Source organism: Passer domesticus, chromosome 1, assembly GCF_036417665.1.
Source record: "Passer domesticus isolate bPasDom1 chromosome 1, bPasDom1.hap1, whole genome shotgun sequence".
NCBI classification, from domain to species: Eukaryota; Metazoa; Chordata; class Aves; order Passeriformes; family Passeridae; genus Passer; species Passer domesticus.
In genome coordinates, this window is record NC_087474.1 from 7,464,088 (window position 1) to 7,478,585 (window position 14,498).

The 14,498-nt window shown below is 39.8% G+C and overlaps 1 long non-coding RNA gene across 2 annotated transcripts; it reads left to right on the plus strand.

Annotated features, from left to right (window-relative positions):
* Positions 1 to 1,749: 1,749 nt before the first annotated feature.
* Positions 1,750 to 14,183, plus strand: LOC135309020 (uncharacterized). 2 transcript variants are annotated; one of them, XR_010369344.1, is made up of 4 exons: positions 1,750 to 1,995; positions 4,183 to 4,272; positions 7,674 to 7,755; positions 9,421 to 12,690. It is a non-coding gene; the product is annotated as an uncharacterized LOC135309020 (long non-coding RNA). The 2 variants fall into 2 exon arrangements; XR_010369359.1 differs by lacking the exons at positions 7,674 to 7,755; positions 9,421 to 12,690 and adding an exon at positions 14,116 to 14,183.
* Positions 14,184 to 14,498: the final 315 nt, after the last annotated feature.

Below are 14,498 nucleotides of genomic sequence, written 5' to 3' on the forward strand. Positions count from 1 at the left end.
TATAACCTAAGGGAATTTGAAATCACTCCAAAATGCACTACCTGAAGACAGGCAATTTTTTGGAATGTGTGCATATTATGTCATTATATCTAAATATGCTGAGCAAAGAGCAGGATAATATTTCCTTTTCCTTTATGCTGTTCAAATGAATTCAATTTGGGGCAAAACTGCTCAGCTTTAATCAGTATTTTTGTGCATTAGTATCCAGTTGAATCCCAGGGCAAGCCAAACAAGCTGCAGACATTGGTGCAGCTTGATATTGCTATTTTTATTCATTTCTGTTTATTGCAGCAAAGCTTAGAAGGCAAGAGAGAACCACCTTACTCGGCTTTACCCAAACAAATATAAGAACATCTCTTCTTCAAAGAGCCTACCCTTTTATTTGTACTGTTTGTACTTCACCTTATCTGTATGAAGACCCATTGAAGTAAGTGGAACAATTTACAGAATGAGGCATATTATGATTTCCAATCTGATGTAGGAAAATGAAACTTTTATAAAGCCCTCAGCTGCTTCTGATAGGATGCAGTGGGAGAAATGCTTCCCTTGCCTTAGCTGAAGGTGTCATTCACACATTTTAAAGCTTTCTGGCCAAACTCATCACTAGATATTGCTGCGGCAATTATATTCAGAGTGATCCAAACAGGACTAGATACTTACAGAATTGGAGTATCTATGCTGAGTAGGCAGTTTTAAATGATATGTGAGCTTTTGTAATTTTGAAAGAAAGTTTCATTAATTATTTGGAGCCAGGAGGAAACTCTCCCTTTAAACACCTTTTTGTGTAAATAACCATTTTGTGGTTCAGCCAGCAGTATTCTCTGAACTTGGCTGGAGCCAAGGGAGAAAGGTTTTAAGGACTCCTGGTGATTTGGCAGCACAGTGATTCTTCTTAAGCAATGAGTTGTGCATCTGCAATCTCTGGAACAGAATTGAATTGTGACAGCCTCACAAGTCACTGTCAGAGGGCATCCTCACTCATGGCAAATGTACAAGATAGGTTTATCACAGAATGGTTTGGATTGGAAGAGACCTTAGAGACCATTCAGTTCTAACTCTCCTGTCCTGGGCAATGACACCTTCCACTATCCCAGGCTGATCAAAGCCCTGTCCAACCTGGCCTTGGACACTGCCAGGGATTGGGCACCTGCAACATCTCAGGGTAACTTGTGTCAGTGCCTCACCATACTCACAGGAAAGAATTTCCTCCTGGGATCTAAACCTCCCTTCTCTCAGTTTGAAGCCATTCCCCCTTGCCTTATCCCTCCATGCCCCTGTCAGAAGTCCCTCTCCAGCTCTCATGTGGTCCCTTGAGGTAATGGAAGGTGCTATAAGGTGACTCTGGAGCCTTCAAGTCTCCAGGCTGGATAACCTCAACTCTCTCACTCTGTCTTCATGGGAGAAATGTTCCAGCCTTCTGAGCATCTTTGTGGCCCCCTCTGGACTTCCTTCAGCACATTCATGTCTTCCTCAAGTTGGGGACCCCAGAGCTGGACACAGCACTGCAGGTGGGCTCCCATGAGGGCAGAACAGAGGGGCAGAATCACCTCCCTCAACCTTTTTCAGCCAGCTGGGCACCCTTCTTTTCCATGGAATCATGGAATCACAGAATGCTCTGAGTTCAAAGAGAACCACAAGGATCATCAAAGCCCAGTCTCTGACCCTGCACTGCGCAGTCCCAAGAATCCCACCATGTGCCTGAGAGCATTGTCCAAATGCTTCTTGAGCTCTGCCAGGCTGGTGCTGTGACCACTGCCCTGGAGAGCCTGTTCCAGTGCCCAGCCACCCTCTGGGTGAAGAGCCTTTTTCTAACATCCAACCTAATAATTGTGATGCTGCCCAGAACACAATTGGCTTTCTGGGCCGTGAGGGCACAGTGCTGGGTCATGTCCAGCCTCTCATCCACCAGCCCAGCTGGATGTTGTGGATCAGTCTGGGCAAGCTCGTGTTGCTTGTAGGAGCAGGAAGCTGGGAGAGCCTGAGTGGCTCGTTATGGTAGGTGAGATGCAGTGTGGTGACTAATTCAGCCTTGCCACTCCAGTGCTTCCTTGAATCCATAAGTGGCTTTTGAAAATGTCGTTCAGGCAGCATAATGTTGCCCAAGTTGTTTGGTGAATCAAGAATCAGGCTGTGAATGGCAAGTCCTACAGAGGAAAGAAGCAAAACAACTCCACACCTTTCGTTTTTCTAGTCACAAACACAACCTAGATAATGGATATCTTTAATTTGTATTCACATTTTCTAACCTGATGTCTTAAAGCTCGCTATTATTTTCCCTAGAAATAAGGATTATTTCAATCTATGCTTAAATTATCAGCCTCCAAAAAACCTCTAAGGTCTTAATGTTCTGTACATGACAGCCACTTAGAAAAACAAGGGTTTTTTTGTTCTTGCGCTGTGCAGTTTTTATTTCCTGTTAAATGCATTTATTATACATTAACATAATTACTTTAATTTATTACCTTGGTAAATGTCAGGCCCATAGGATGTCAGCATATTCCGTGGGTTACACTGCACTCATCCTGTTTAACAAAGAACCTCTAACAAATGATCAAACTCAGCCTTATGGTTCTACTTCACACAGGCATTTTTGAAAGACCATTGTGCAATAAAAAATGTGCACTTGTAATTAAATTCTGCCTTTGTTTATACCTAGGCACTCCTGTTCTGATCCACACAAACTGAGACCACGCAGTCCTCTTAGAGGAGGGTTGAAGTATCCTCCTCTGACTCTTAGAGTTTCTGTACAATCTTTTTCTTCCCCAAGGAAGGCATGCAACTTCCTGTTGAGGGTTATAGACCCATGTTTTTCAAAAGAAATTATTGCAAACACTATTTCTGATCTGTATTGGCAGAATGCACTGGAATGACTCAATAAAAGTCATGTTTGGTTTATATACTGTCAATAATTATAGGAGTAATATCCTAATCTGTCATACTCACAGACTATGTGATTTCAAATATTTGCCTCTGATTTTGTCAGTGCAATTCTTTGACAAGCTCAAAGAAGGCAGATCTTGTCTTGACAAAGCATCTGTACTCTCTATTTCTGTAAAACATCCCTATGACTTTGGAGAGGCCTTAAAACACTGCGTAGTTTCTCAGATCTCTGCTACAGTATTTAAGATATAAGTTATTCATTATTTTATACAAAACAAAAGTGTTTGACAGGTTGAGAGTAAGGGAGATGAAAACAAAAATATCAGGGAACCTGTTTCTCTCCAGATTGGAAAGAAAATCCAGTGTTTTCTTCAAAGCACTCATCTCACTGTGAGCAGACCACTTTGTGGGAATATACACAGAAGGAGTGGACACCTCTCTGAACAAACCTGTTTGAGCAGGACTCTGTTAGACCAGGTTTCCTATATGTGCGTAGCCCAAAGAATGCCTCAAGAGAGCTGTTGAAGTCTAATAGAGTTTATGAGAGATCATAAATATCTCCTCTCCAAATAATTTAATTTATTTTCAAATTTGATAGAATTCCCAGAACAAAAAGATAATCCTTCTAAAATGCAGGCATAAACTATAAAGACATGTTTCTTAGAAACGTTTTGTTGACATTTTTGATCAATATCTACATTTTTTTGTCTTGACATAAAAACCTAACAATTTTTCTCTGAAATTTTTAAAAAAACATGATTAAAAATTATTGTGATGGGAAATTTTTCTTTCTAGATTAAATGAAGAAGTACATTTTCAATTCATCCTCTCTCTAGTTGTTATTGTAATGACTGAAATCTTCCAATCCATCACATTTTAGGCAAGAAAGTTTGCACCTAGGTGTCAACTAGAAGCCATCTTCTTGCCAGTGCTGGAGATGCCACCAGTACTCTCAGCTCTGATCATAACTGGCTTTCTCTCCTTCACCATTGTTCCTGGGGAAACAGAGGTGTGCAGGCAACAACCTTTGCAATGAGTACCTTTGTGGATGATTTCTCATGGATTTGTGAATGCAAATCTACTGTTCAGCTTGTCCAGCTTTTTTTTTTCCTCCTGAGAACACTTTTATTCTTCCTTGCTGAGAAATGCAGAGAACTCAACTTAAGACATTTTAAAAAGTAACATGATCAAAAATGTCTGTTTGTCTTTCAGAATGGTACACTTTACTTACTCATTCTCTGCTGAAGAGTGGGAATGAGCAATTACCCCTTCTATATAACAACATTTTCTTTTTATTTTTAGACTGCCAGGTACGAGACTGAGAAGGATCTCAGCTGGGACTGCATTTGCTGTGAAGGTGCAGATCTTTCTTTGGACTTGATGATCTTAAAGGTATTTTCCAACCTAAATGATTTTATTACCTTATTTTATGTTGGGGTCCTGTACTTACTTTTGATAAGAGGTTAAACACGTGAAAGTTCAACATGGCAAATGTCTGTTGCATGATCTAAGCAGTGTGGAAGGACATGGCTTGGCTCGGATGTGGCCTCCTTCCCCCCATGGACAGACAGCCAGGCACAGCTGTCAGTGACCCCAGGAATCTTCCCAGGTTGGACTCTCAGCCTGATGACAACAGCTAAAATTACAATTTCATCTTCACAAGCTCATTTAGAGGCCAATCATGGAACAAGAGATTATCCCTGCAAATGTGTTGTGGGGTAAGCTATTTTCACACTTTCATCTCCTTTCTGCTGGAAATCTCTTGGTGCATCCTGGATCCAAGGAGGAGATGAGCTTGTGCAATTTGTGAGCTTAATGTTATGAAGCACTGTGCCCTGGGCTTTCCTCAGCACATTTTTGAGGGAAAAGAGAATCTCACAAGAATTATTACAGCATTCCTTAAGATGAATGCCCACCACACTTCTGGAACCTGTGCTTAGTCTTGTCCATCTCATGAGGATTTCAAGCACCTTCAAAGTGAATGCTAAGACAAATAAGATAGTCACCTAGGTGCTCTGTTTCTTGAGTGAAGTACAGCAGAATTTCTCTGTGCATGAGCTTTCCAGCAGAGCTGGGTCATTAGATTTCAGTCATGAGTGGCCAGCAGCTATGAGGTTTTTCTCAGTGCAGAGACTGTCAATCACATCAGACCTGATTCATTTTGTGATGTGGCTAAGAATCCAAAATGTAACAGGCTGAGACCAATAAACTAATTTCATTTTTAATCTATGGAAGATTTGTGGCTTGTATGCTGAAATACCAGGGTTCAAAGCAGCTGGTTTCACCACATTCTTGATGCTGCCCCCTCCTTTAACCCACAGTAGCAGAATCACATGGAACAATTTATGAGCTCGTGTTCATCCGAGACCTTGTGTTTCTTTGCTTACTGTACCTTTCTATCTATAAAATAAATTAAATAAATATGCTTAAATGAGTCAGTGATTATTGAACTGGGAAGCAGATCTGAATTTGACAACTAAACATAACATATCCATATTGGGGTACAGGAAGTAAAGAAAAAAAAAAAAAACAACAAAACTTTAACATTTTCGCATGCCAGAAAAACTAGCTTTCATGTACTCAAAAGAAAGGTAAGTTGTGTTTGGGAATAAAGACACAGCCCTCAAATTCACTCTTCAAGTATACTCTGTTACAGCAGCATGATTCCTTTTATGATTGTATCCATCATGCTGTCAAAAAAAGAAATCTTATCTTCACTCATTACTAAATATACAAAGAGCTGGGATTTCCACTTGGCAAATGCTCCTGTTTACCTGAAGGCTTGATTTTCCCTGCACTTTGATAAAGTTCATTTGCTGAGATAGACTATACTTTTTAATCCTTAAACTGCTTGAGTTTGTAAACCAAGTTTTGCTCTGAAGTAAGCAGCATGTGCATGGAGTTGCTATTTTCTTTAGGAAAATTAAAGTTTGTCATGGAAGGAAGCCAAAGGGCCCATCTGGATCTGTCCTGTCTGAGTTGTGAGTTATAGCTCCTGTTTACAACTGCTCTGCAAAATGAAGTCTAGGTGAGGATGCCTTCAGTAGTCACTGTCAGCCTTGTCTTCTCCATTTTTTGGTCTTCAAAAAAGGTCTATCAATAATGGAGACACTCTCTTGGCACCTGTCATCCCCAGTATGCTTAGACCTTTCTAATACTCTCTCTCCTCATCAAAACCTTACATTAAATATATCAAAAGAATGTTGCAGTTTAGAAGACACAGAACCAGGCTCTCATGTGCCATAGGTGTACTTTTCTTTATAATGAATGTGAATAATCCTCTCTGAACATGTTGATGCAGATGAACTTCCTGAATCTAAGTATTGCTCTGAGTGTCCTGGATTGCTTGTCTTTTTGTTGCATCCTTTCAAAACTAAAATAACTATTATTATTTCTATTATTATTATTATTATTATTATTATTATTATTATTATTATTATTATTATTTCTATTATAATGGCAACCACAAACCATTACTGAAATCATGGTCTCAGTTTTTCAAACTGTGTTTAAATGTGAAATCCCAAACAGCTCTCTACCTTGTTATTGAAACAAACAAACAGGGAAAGGGTGTTACGGTAACTCAAGTGCAGAAGTGATTTACACAATAGATATGACAACTTTCCCTTTGATTTGAGGTCTTGTCATCCACTTTAGTGGTCACTACTGTGTCTGTGTCTCTACAAACTCTACTATTGTAGATCATTTGTTCTGTCTGAATCCTGTCTCCTTTGATTTGCAGTCTTGGGGTTACATGGATTTCTTTTCCCCTCTCCATTCTTTTTCTTACTTTCCATTTCAGCATTGTCCAATTTCCTGTAGGATTCAGTCTCTAAACTTTACTCTGGCAAAGTTTGGTGGAGACACCAATCACTACAGTAACCTAGTTCTGCTTTGTCTAAGATGGGATTGCTCCAACAGGCGCTGTTGGGGCAATCCAGCACTAAAATTCACCTGGGTTAAAGAGTTCTGCTTCTCTTTAATACTTCTCTCTTGTTCTTAGTATTATTTTCTATTATTTAGTCTGTATCATCTGCAGTGTTCAGGCTCATTCATCACATGTTTTTCAGCCAGTGAATTAAGTCCACCTTTGGAGTTCTCATTAATGACTGTCTTTTCATGCAGGTACAACCTGGTTAATTTAATCTCCTGGTTCGTTGTTTCTTTCAGGTCACTGGCGTAACAATGTGAGCAATGATCACCCATACACTAATCTTTTTGAGTTTTCCCCTCCTATCCTTACCTGATTTCACATTCACTTAAACTACAGACTGGTTCTTTAGGAACAGAGTGACCTGCCTTTCAACCATTTGTGTATGAGTTTATGCTTTTGCATGGTGCTATATCCAGAAGTCAAGAATTCTGATGTCCTTACATGATTTCTCTGTAGTTATGACTATCATTAATTAAACAATAGCTTTCTAGGCGTTCCCCTGCTGTGTTCCTGATTAATGTTTCCAGTAACTTCCCAGTTTATGAATCAAAATCTGCAATCTGTTATCATTTTTATGCCACCATTGACTGAATTTCTTTATATGTGTTAAAAATGAACTTGCCAAACCCTGTGACATTTAGCTGTGTAATGTGTGTAGATGCACACATACACACAGGGTTCAAATCTGCAACTCACTCGCAGCTTGTCCACAGCTTCTTGCTGGTGTTCACACACCTTTATCTTCTTAATGACCTTCAGAATATTGGGTGAATGCTGCAAAATGCAGGAAGGTTAAAATAGAAGAATAGCTATTTGTATTATGTTTATATTTACCCATAATTATTTGGTTGATTTTCAGTGAAGGGGATTTCATATAGGATGTGGAAAGCTGTTTTTTCCTGACACCTGGCTATCTCCACGTTGGATGCTCTATTTCACAGGTGACAGGGGCAGTTAGAATGATAATATTCAGCAAACTTCCTTTAAGAACCCTGACATCTTAACCTAGGGAAGGATTAGAGGGTACCATTGTAGCTCTCACACAGAGTTGTATCATTCTTTTTGGGAGCCAGGGTGGTTTTTGGTGTGTGCAGTGGTGCAATCAGGCAGTGATCAGATTCAGAGTCCCAGCATTTCCTGGCATTTCCTGGAGCTGTGCACTTCTGTCCTTTCCCCACCCCATGACCCAGAGTAGGTATTGCTCACTCCTGGGCCCTGCTTCTACTTGCCTTGATGAAGGTTTAATTGAGGAATTGTCATTATGTAGATGAGTTTAGAGCTGTTTTTTTCTGAAAGGAATGATACCAAAAGTTTCCTGATTTCCTTCCAAAATTCAGTAATTTTTCTGGCTTCCTGAACAGATGTGAACTCAAATACTTGAATGATGCGAGTCCTCAGTGGCTGGACCTGGACTGGATTTTTCCCACCCTTAAATGTAAAAAGAACTTGAACTCTTTTAAGCATCAGGGTGAAATAAAGCTCCAGCAGATTTTCCACAAATACAAAACAAAACAAAAAATTCAACAGAAAAATATACTTGACAGCAGTCCTCACTTGCACCTGAGATGTAGAAGACTGCAGGATGGTCTTGGCTTGCTGGAGAAGGAGACTGAGGGTGGGGCTTCCCATGTTTCCAGCATGTCCTAATCACTGTACCCTGTGGGGAGTGAATTTTCCCAGTCGTTCCTATGAGAACTTGATCATTTGAATAAATAATTCATCACCATAGGGACAGTATCCACTTTTTTTTTTTAATAATCCCCCATTATGGCCTAGCCATTGGGGTATTAAGACTTTTACTGTCTCTTTTTCACATACACACAAACATGTTTTCTTTTGACCAGAACCTCCTCTCTGGCCTTGTATTGTCACTAAATAAGTGGGATTTTTTAATTGATTATTTTAACCACTGTTTTCATGTAACTGGAGGTTTTCAATGGAAAAATATTGAGACCAAAACCATTTCTCACTAGGTTTATGCCATCAAGAAAGATAATAATTCCATGTCATGTGACCTAACCAGACTGTGTAATTCATATTTTCAAATTAGAAAGCCAACTGAAGGAGAATTGTACAATGGACATATGTGTCCATCTATATGGTTGCCAATAATAGTGCTTGTAGACATTTTGATTACATGCCTCCCCACAAATTTTGCACATTTCTGTTTCCTTCATTGAAAATGACAAACATGTAGCGTCAAGCAGATGCATGATGTGCACTCTCTTTGCCTATACTTTGGGTGAAATATGGCTCTTTGAAATTAATTGTTTTGTTTTGTTTTCTTTACTCCTGCCTGTAATAGGACCAAGCATTTCATTCGTATTCTTTGGTCTTGCAAGATCCCCAGGGTAAACCAAATTTGGTTCTATTCCCATTGAGTAACATACTCCTTGAGCAATCCCATCGGCTTCTGTGAGGCTATTTGGGATTATCCAATGGGATCAAATCTACCTGAGTCTGGCCCCAAGGTATTTACACACTCCCTGGTTCAATGGCACCTCAGTTTCAGTCAGTGCCTTTGGGTGATGTCGCATTTCAGCCTTTAATAATCAGTTTGCTTCACTTCTCAGAGTCACATTTTAATGAATAATCTCTTCATGTAGAAACCAAATCTGTGACAGTGCAAAAGCATTGAAGAAAATGTTTTCCTATGGATGTCTCACAGAAGAAGAAAGGATGAACTCACCCCAGCAACTATTTGCTTAGTTCTTGGGGAATTTACGCTTCTACGTCAATGGTTCAAAGGTTGTCTGAACTTGCAATGACCTCAAATGTTCAGCATTTACATCCAGGAGTTATTTTCCATTGGAGAGAGTTGTGGGTACCCTACTGCCTTCTTTGGAATGGTTCTGGGCTCATCATTCTCAGAATGTTTCTCTGCTTCTACTCTGTTCAATGGAAGTGGTCACCATTCTAGACTGAAGCTAGGAACAACATCTTTTTAAAAAGAAGAACATGTTTAAACAAGAGTAACAGAAGGGCCTCATAATGGAGAAATCAAATCACAAGAGATTCATCTCACCTAATTTTATCCCTTTGACACTTAGTTATCTAATCTAAAAGGGCTATCTGGAGTCTCCTGTTGCCAGTGAAAAGATAGACAGCAATGAATGGCCTTCTGGAGGTATTTATGTCTCTCCATGCTGACTATAGGTGGAGCCCAGACAACTGGTTTATAGTAAATGTTGAGCTTCTCATGGGCTACAGATAGAGATGTGATAAGTGGATCCCACCCCTAATATCCCAAAGCCTCATCTTCTTCCATCAGTGACTCAGGAGAAAAATAATAACCATGTCTACAAGCAAGGAGTGTCTACACTAAAGGAAAATATCAATTTGTTATAAATCCTGGCCTGGGCTGAGGGTGTCTCAGTGGGAGGGAGCAGGAACTGGTCACTGGGTTCACTAGAGGGAGCTCAGAAGAAACCTGTCAGTCTCACCACGATCATGATGTTCCTGTTGCAGAATTATTCCAGAGAAGCTACTTCTGGTGGAAAGGCCTCTGAGGTCTTTTCTCCTGCTCAAAGACATAATGCTGGATTTGTCAAACCTGATTTCTCAGCCAGATTATAACTTCTAATCCATTTGATCTTATTTTGATTACCTTATCTGGAAAAGACTTGTGCATAGAGAAAAATGTGGTCCAAGATAAGCACATCTTTGTCTACAGAGAAAAGCAACAACAACAACAACAATCACAACAATAAATCTGTCTTCAAGAACAGATCTTTCTGTCTTGGAAAGACTTTGGACACATGAGCACCTCTGGACGCATTTCGTGTGTGTGTGTACACACACGTGTATATAGCAATAAACATGCCCTGTTCTAAGATTTATAGTTCTGAGGAATAAAAAAAGGCTGACCATTCTCTTTTCTTTCTAAATCACTCCTGCCAGCTCATACTTTGAATCAGTCCTTCCCCACATCTACAATATTTTCCATTTAGGTGGGTTGAGACAAGACAATCTTGCTACTGAGGTCAGTGCTTTAGCAGCCTCTGTTCTGGATTGGTGGACTCAGATGAGCATGAACTTTTTCCAGAAGCAGTCCCAGCTCAGTGGGATGTAGCTGATTTCTGTGAAAGTGTATGTCTGCCTGCACAACTGATATCCCAAAGCATTCTATTTTTATGCTGTGAGTTGCTGTGTTGAGATCTAAAATGTTCAGAATTATTTTTATTGGACAAACACAAGCACTGAAATCATGAGGTTCTGGCAGGCTCCAAGCTCTGCCAGCTTAACACTTCTTTGTGCTTGGCAGGCAAAACAGTTTTTAATATTTTAGTTTTACTTTGCTGGTTCCTGCACAATGTGGGTAGTTCTCAGTGACTTTAATCAAAAGGTAGGAAGTATGCAAGGACTATTTATGAGACTTTTAACTGAATTGAATCAAATGATGCATTATCTGATCAATTTTAACAGCAATAATACAAATTTAATTTTGGACCCAAACCTGTATAATTTGCTGCAGCTCATCAGCCAGCTGAATTACCCAATGTGCTGGGTGTCTCACTGATTCAGATTTGCCCAATGATTCAGATTTGTTTGTGGTGCTGACTGGGGATTGAAACCTGCTCTCTGTAAGCCAATGGAAAGGCCCAAATAATTCTATTGTTTTGAAGGAAGTTATGTTCTGTTGACCTTGGACCTTCACCCTCTTTCCTGCAAAACACAGGCTCAGCAAGGCAGGTTTAGTCTTTACTTCGTGAGATGAGAAGGGGGGTGGTGAGGAAGGAAAGGAAAACCTGGATCATCTCCAGCAGTAAAAAGCTCCAGGTAGATCATTGCCAGGTTCTTTTCTGCAGATAAGCTTAAATAGGTGTTACACCCAGTGACTGCTACTGTGACCTGCAAATGTCACAGTGCGACAGAGCCCCATAAAAGAGGTACAAATCAGAGGGAAAACAGAGAGAAGGATTGTGACCTGCAAAGAATCAGTTCCACTCTTTTCTTCATAACAACGGCATGAGCTTGGATTAATATTACCAACATTAGAGACTGCAGCAGGACTGCTGAGCCAGGAGTGCACTGTAAAGACAAAATAACACATCCTTTCAGAAGCTGCTCTTGCCCAATATTTTCTTTTTCTGTGATGTGTTTCTCTGCCTCCTGATTATTATTTCCTGTGTGCACCTGACACAGTTGCATAAAAAGCACACAGAGCAGCTTGGTGAGCTCACCATGGCTCAGCAGTCAGGCAGGACTATGGATTGTAATTTACAGCAGAGCCCAAGCTCTGAGCAGCAGATTCAATTTTATAAGTGCCGCTCTAGTTCAGCTTAGGTAAGAGTCTCTGGAACAGACAGCTTTCCATGTGCTATAAATAGTGAGTGGTTAAATGTGCTCCCTCAGTACACATCATTGATTGCCATGCAAAGCACATTCTCAAGAATAGCCAGCCTCACCCCCCTCATCACGTACCGGGGTATTTATTTATCCCTTATTGTCATTACAGGCAAATAAGAGGTTTGACCCGATGTAGCAGAGAGGTGGAAGGCTGATTATTTTATTTCCACAGCTGTTGCATTGCTGTGTTTTACAATATGTTTGTAAATCATCAGCATAATGGCATGTTATTATAGCTGGCAAGTTATATCTTCAAGGAAATATATTTTAATTTACTGAAAAGGAATAGGAATAGCTAACTATCTTATCAGCAGGCCTATCTTAAGTACAAGAACAAGGTCCACCCAGATACTGATTAATATCAACTGTATTGATTTTATTACTCATACTTTATAAACGACACTGATATTCTTGAAGAGTGCAAACATTTGCTTTCTTGTGCTATTGTCTCAGTTGGAGTGTAAATCTCTCACTTTTGTGATTATTGTTCTGGTCATTGTTTCATGACTGGAGGCATTTTAATGATGATTTATGGGGTTATATATAGTTGTACTATAAACTTCTGATTGCAATTAAAAACAAGTTAAATGAAAACTTCCAGCTTGAAGGCAGTATCTGCTTATCACTGAAAACAATAAAAGACTAAAATGTGATATTTTGAAAAAAACATCAATAAATAGTTTGTTTTATTTTTTCCTTTTCATACTACAAAGCAAAAGAAACATCTAGAAATCCATATTTTCAGCATATTTTCCAGCAGGAAAATTTTAGAATATACTACCCTATACTACCCTAGCACTCCTGAACAACTACAGATTGCTTTTTTTCATTATTTATATTCCCAGAGGGTGCTCAGCTGAGAGAAAGAGACTTTTTTCTTGTGTTTTGTTAGAAGAACTGTGGACCAACAGAACAACCTGGGTTGCTTCAGAGTGCTCCTTGCTGAAGTAGCAATGTGGGTCCTCTTGAAGGGGAGGATAACTTTGATACCACAATGAAAACATCTCCTTCCATTTTAAGGTTCTCCAAGTTACTTTCCTCAAATATTATATTTTAATTTTTACCATTTACCAGCATTTCCCAGTATGTCATTGGCCTGAGTTGTTGCTGCCTCCACATGAAAAATATTGCCTTCAAAATGCCCCTGATTTTTTGATATTGTTATAGACTAGATTGGCCAGCACAGAAACAATTTTGGTTTGTTTGTAAGGCGTGAGCAGAGCAAGCAGGTGCAAACAGTCCAGGGATGCCACTGGAACCTTTGTGTTTGCAGAATGGTGTTACACCATCACACCTCTCTGGCTTATGAGGGTGTCTGGATCCACACTGCTCAGGAATTGTTCCACTGTCAGTGAAAGGAAGTTGTGTACAGCTCTTCATATAATTGCCTGTTGTCTGTTACACACTTCAAAAGTGAAATAATTTAGAATTTTCTGAGTCTATAGAAAACCCATCATCTCACTCATCACTTTTCCTTCTGCCTCATGGGTCCAGCTGTGTTGGCCACTGAATAATTTTGGCACTGGTGGAGAGGGCCACAGGTGAGAGGGATGCTATGCCAGGCTGAATTCAGGTTTTGTTTAACCCTTTGCTGGTGTATCCTGTAAGTCCTGATAGGCTACTGCCACCACTCAGTCCCATATTGTTCACCCAACATTATTCCAGCCTTGTCATCTGCAGGGAGCAATTTTTAGCCCTGGCACTTACAGCAGCTAGTGATGTGCTATTTCTAGGGCATATGGACATTTCTGATCTGCAGACAGACCAAAAAGGCACAAATAGGCTGAGTTTTCCATTAGCTGACTGCTGCTGAAATCTCATAATTCTACATTTTCCCTTGCAATAGGCATTTCACACAGGTTGCTGTAATTTGTTATATCCCTGCCAAATACTAACGTCCTGAGTAATCAGTGGTGATGCTGGAGTCATGGCTCTTTCCTTTCTGTTTTTAGAGGACCACTAGAAGGAGCTTCATATAGCCCAAAATGCATACACATGATTCTTCCTGTTTATTTGCAAGGTAAGAAAATCAAAAGCAAGCAACTGTGCTTTTAAAGATGCATCCCTGATTCTAATGTAGGTGCTGTATTAAGTATTCCCTGTTTCATATTTAGGCTGTATTTCTATCATCCATTCTCAGAAGCCTTTTTAATTTGTAGAATAGTATTGAATGGGAAGGATCTATGAAGTTAATGGTTGCTCAGCTCCTCTGAACCTTGGCAACTCGTGCTCTCTTTTTTTGGGGAGATTCCAAAGAACAAAATTTGACAGTTGTTGGTGTTTTCTGTTGACTCTTTCTGAATCATATTTAGCACTGGACATGACCTTGAAAGGA